Source organism: Eucyclogobius newberryi, unplaced genomic scaffold (assembly GCF_026437365.1).
Source record: "Eucyclogobius newberryi isolate DKJ021-1_F unplaced genomic scaffold, fEucNew1.0.hap1 SCAF_13, whole genome shotgun sequence".
NCBI lineage: Eukaryota > Metazoa > Chordata > Actinopteri > Gobiiformes > Gobiidae > Eucyclogobius > Eucyclogobius newberryi.
Window position 1 is genome coordinate 6,122,803 of NW_027315757.1, and position 5,894 is coordinate 6,128,696.

Genomic DNA, 5,894 nt, shown 5'->3' on the forward strand with positions numbered 1-5,894 from the left:
CTCCCCTCCTCTTACACTTCTGCTCCCTCCATCTTTACCTCCTCCCCTCCTCTTACACTTCTGCTCCCTCCATCTTTACCTCCTCCCCTCCTCTTACACTTCTGCTCCCTCCATCTTTACCTCCTCCCCTCCTCTTGCAGTTCTGCTCCCTCCATCTTTACCTCCTCCCCTCCTCTTACACTTCTGCTCCCTCCATCTTTACTTCCTCCCCTCCTCTTACACTTCTGCTCCCTTCACCTTTACCTCCTCCCCTCCTCTTACACTTCTGCTCCCTCCATCTTTACTTCCTCCCCTCCTCTTACACTTCTGCTCCCTTCATCTTTACTTCCTCCCCTCCTCTTACACTTCTGCTCCCTCCATCTTTACCTCCTCCCCTCCTCTTACACTTCTGCTCCCTCCATCTTTACCTCCTCCCCTCCTCTTACACTTCTGCTCCCTTCATCTTTACCTCCTCCCCTCCTCTTACACTTCTGTTCCCTCCATCTTTACTTCCTCCCCTCCTCTTACACTTCTGCTCCCTCCATCTTTCCCTCCAATCATTCCATCCATTCATTCTCCTCCAGCCCATCATTTCTTCCATCCTTACCTCACCTCCATAGCCTCATTGTACCCCTTCACTACCTCCTTCCTTCCCCCCTTTAACCCCTTTATTCCATTCATCCTCCTTGCTTCCTTTAACCCTTTCACTCCCTCCATCCTTACCGCCTTTAACCCCTTCACTCCCTCCATCCTAACCTTCTTGCCTCCTTTAACGACTTCACTTCCTCCAAACTTTCCTCCTTACCTCCTTTAACCCCTTCACTCCCTCCACCCTTACCTCCTTGCCTCCTTTAGCCCCTTCACTTCCTCCACCCTTGCCTCCTATCCTCCTTTGACCTTTTGCTCCATCCTTCTTGCCCCTCCCCCCCCGTTTCTGGGGTCAGTGAGGACATTTAGTCAGGCCGTGCAACACAAATCCAGCTCTCGTCTCAGCTCCACTTTCGAACTGATCTATGGAATGGAATGCAATGCAATAATAATAATAATAATAATAATAATAATAATGCGGTTATAGATTCATGGGCGGGTTTTGTTGACCCAGATCCATGCTAATATTCTAAAACTAGACAGCTGACACAAACAGAAAAAAGCCCCTGTCTCATGGCATTCTTGTGTCTTTGATCGTCTGCTCTCAAATGCAGGAGAGTTTTGGATCTATTTTAGTTTTAGTTTTTAGATGATCATTTTGCAATTAATCAAAAAATGGAAATGCTACTTCCAGAGGTGTTGTCATGACTTGCCTTTACTCAATGTTTGAAGTACATACTTTCTACACAATACATATTGCTGAAATATTTTGATTCTGAGAAAAAAAACTAGAATCAAACCTACCGTAATTGAATATGTGGTATTAGATAATCTTCTGAGGTTTGTTTGATATAAAAAGCGGGCTACTTTTATTTTCACCTGTATTTTCTCTACTTTGACTTGAATCCTCTCTTGAAAACCAGCTTTTTTTGGTGAGTGGTTTAACATGCAGGTCAATAAAACAAATATATTGCCTTTCCTTGTACAGAATGATAGACATAACCCAATCACAATAATTAATATCCACTTCAATAACAGATCGGACAATAATTTTTAGGGGGGTCAGTATTCAGTGTGTGTACTGTTATTGTACTTTGACCTTTTTAATAGTTTTTTCTTTGTAGTTTGTTAACATTTGAGCTGTAAAGGATTGCATAATTAACAAATCTACAATATCAACACACTTTCACATCGTACATTTTTTTTTTGCGCTGTCCTTTTAGAAAAAACATTTTTTACTGGGATTTACTGATATTAAAAATATCTCAATTCAGAGATTGGTTGGTAGACAGAACTACCTCCATGTAGTTATCTACCTCAATTTTTTTTTACTGTCGCCCTCAGAGGCAACTGTTTACAAAAATAAATTGAATTGAATTGAATGTAAAAATCAATAGGACTTATGTTGGTTGAATACATTTTGAGGTTTGTGAGGTCTAGACGCGTGCGCCTCGATCCTGCTGTGGTCACCAGGGAGTCTAAAGCCCAACATGGAATTTCAATCATCTGACCCGCCTCTCTCTGGTACCACTAGGCCCTGATCTGTTGATCGGTTTCAATAAGGATAAGATAAAAACTGTTGAGAAATTTGGTGAAAAATAAAATGCAAGAGGCTTTACCAACATTTCTCTTCCAAACTGCCAAATCAATACAGAACTAAAATTAAATTTAGGATTAGCCTAGTAAAATTTGGGCCTGAACCAGGACTATCCCAGAATTTGAATAAACCAAGAATAAACCAGACCATACCCTGAATTAAACCAGGACTAAACAAGTAAACATGATAAGATATATGTTTTGAGATTTGAACGATGTGCCATGGGCCGGATCAGATTGTTTGGAGGACCTGATCCTGCCCGCGTGCCTTAAGTTAAACAGGCCTGGACTACACTCTGATTAGTCTTAATAAAGCATGAAGATTATTTATGATGAAAAAATGGTTTACTGAGAAAGATTCAGGCATAGTGACTACATTTCCGGTGAGTGTGTCGCGTTTTCAGAGCTGTTCGTTCTTAGAGCCTTTTACCGATTAATCCACGAATTATACACACTATTTACGCATCATATACACGAAAGTGAACGTTTGATTGCTCCTCAAACCGCTCACTTTTCAGTATTTCGTGGATTAAAAAGCCCTCCTCACTCTCTAGCTCCAGCCTGAACTAGCCTAGCGTAGCCTAGCCGCTAGCGTCATGGCTGGATCTACCTTTACCTGTTTGAGCTGTCATATGTCGAGTCAGAACCCTGGCTCCTTCTCTGATGATAGGTGCGTGAAGTGCAGTGTAGTGGTAGTTTTGGAGGCCAGGGTTACGGAGCTAGAAGCGCGGATCTGCTGTTTAGAGGAGCTTAAGTCCAGTTATAGTTCGGTTTTAGCGCGAGGGCTACCGGACCGCGCTACAGGGCGTAGCATTAGCATTAGCAGTAGCAGTAAGGCCGAGCTCAGCCCCTCAGCGTCTCCCGTGCAGCCGGGACTAGACCAGGAACAGAATAGGGACCAATTTGTGACAGTTCGGAGGGGACAAGGCGCTAAACGCCGAACCTTAGAGCGCCGTGAGCTTCACGTCTATAATAGGCGATCAGCGATCACACGCCAGCTGAACACACTAGAGAAACTCTTGTAATCGGGAGTTCTATTGTTAGAGACGTGAAGCTGCCAGCTGCTAGCGTTAGGTGTTACCCGGGGGCCAGAATGGGTGACATCGAAGGAAACCTTAGGATCTTAAAGCAGAGTAGGACCCGTTTCCGGCGAGTCGTGATTCACGCAGGCGGTAACGACGCCCGGCGGAGACAATCAGAGGTGCTCAAAGTTCAAGTAGCCGCGGTGTGTGACCTAGCGAAGTCGATGTCAGACACTTTAATATTTTCAGGTCCCCTGCCCAATCGGATCAATGCTGAATTGTACAGCCGTCTCTCAGCATTCAACAACTGGTTATCCAGATGGTGCCCTCAATACAACGTTGTCTTTATTGATAACTGGAGTGCGTTTTGGGGAAAGCCCGGGCTCATACGCAGGGATGGCATCCATCCGACTTCGGAGGGTACATCCCTATTAGTTCGGAATTTGACCGATAGTCTTAGTCGTGTTAAGTGACCATCTAGGGATGAGCCCCGGGCGCAGAGCAGCAGTTCAAGACGCTCCTCTGTCGCTGAACTCTCGCCCGCTCTGTCACATGTGAAGTGTTCAGATTCAAGACAGATAGAGACTGTGTGTGTCCCTCGTGTCCCTCGTGTCCCTCGTACAAATAATGCCAAAAAGTCACATCTCATAACTTAAGGAAAATAACAATCACAAATGACACAAATATACAAATGAATAAACACGTAAAATGTGGACTGCTAAACATTAGAGCAATTTCCTCCAAATCGCTCTTAGTTAATGAATTAATTAGTGACTATAACATAGATCTTCTAGCTCTAACTGAAACGTGGCTTCAACAAGACGACTACGTCAGACTAAATGAGTCCACCCCACCCACCCATGTTAACTTTCAGACCGCCAGGAGCACAGGCCGAGGTGGTGGTGTGGCAGTGATCTCCCACTCAAGCCTACTCATGAGCCCTAAAACTAACAATGCATTTCACTCATTTGAAAGCCTTATGCTGTCAATCACATGTCCAAATATGAAAAACCAAAAAGGAGTTTTGTTCATAGTTATCTACCGACCTCCTGGTCCCTATTCAGAGTTTTTAACAGAGTTTTCTGACTTTATATCAAACTTAGTGCTAGCCTGGGATAAAATAGTTATAGTTGGAGACTTTAATATCCACGTGAACATGAGTGATGACTCTCTCAGTAATGCCTTCAGCGCCTTGTTAGACAGCATTGGTTTCACTCAGAATGTAAATAAACCGACTCACACTCACAAGAACACTCTGGATCTTGTCCTAACGTATGGAACAGAGTTTAGTGACCTCATTGTCCTCCCTCAAAACCCTATATTGTCAGATCATTTCCTAATTACCTTTCAGTTTATTCTTAAAGATCATCCAGTCCCACAAAATAAAGTTATAATGAAAAGGACAATATCTGAAAAATCTATCTCAAAATTCAAAGAAATAATAGAGCCAATATTCAGTGACATGTCATGTGATCATGTCATGTGATCATGTCATGTGATCGTGTCATGTGATCATGTCATGTGATCATGTCATGTGATCACGTCATGTGATCCTGCTGAGAACAGCTTTAGTCCCAGTTTAAGTGATCAATGTGTCGACTTGACCATGAATTCTCTGAAGTCTGCTCTTGACGTTGTCGCGCCGTTAAAATAGAAGGTCATTAGGCCAAAGCGCGCCTCCCCATGGTACAACCAAGAACTGCGTTCACATAAACAGAGAGTTAGAAAGTTAGAGGGATTATTTCGTCGCTCTCACACAGAAGAATCCCTAAAAGCATGGAAAAGTTGCCTGCTGTCCTATAAGCAGGCTCTGCGTAAGGCCCAAACCAGATATTATTCAAATATAATAGAAGTCAACAAAAGTAACACTAAATTCCTTTTCAGCGCTGTAGCTAGGCTAACAAACTGTCACAGCAGTAGAGCCCTCAATCCCAGCTACACTTAGCTCTGATGATTTCCTCCTATTTTTTAACAATAAAATAAAAACAATCAGAGATAAATTAGATGAAATTACCCCCGCTATTAGCCCTGAACTAGCCCAAGCTGTAAATCTAACGTCCCATATAAATCCACCTGTAAACTTAGAAAGGTTCACAGCTGTTGATCAAGCAGAGATAACTTCAGCCATTATGTCCTCTAAAAGCTCCACTTGTGTCCTAGACCCCATTCCAAGCTCCTCAAAGACATTCTCCCCCTAATTATAGACCCTATTCTTAATATAATAAATACTTCACTCGAAAGTGGCTATGTTCCACAGTCCTTCAAACATGACGTCATTAAACCTCTTCTGAAAAAGCCTAATCTAGATCCCGACCTATTGGTAAACTACAGACCTATTTCAAATCTTCCCTTTGTCTCTAAAATCCTTGAAAAAGTTGTAGTAAAACAGCTTTGTCGCCACCTGCAGGACAATAACTTATTTGAAGTTTTCCAGTCAGGGTTCAGAGCCCACCACAGCACTGAAACTGCACTAGTTAAAGTCACAAATGATTTGTTATTAGCCGCTGACGATGGACTGGTCTCAGTCCTGGTTCTGTTGGACCTCAGCGCAGCGTTTGACACCATCGACCACAACATTCTACTGCAGAGGTTAGAATGTGATGTAGGTGTCGGAGGAACAGCCCTCAGCTGGTTTAAATCCTATCTATCTGATAGGTTCCAATTTGTTAATGTAAACCAGAGCTCCTCACCAAGCTCTAAAGTAATTTA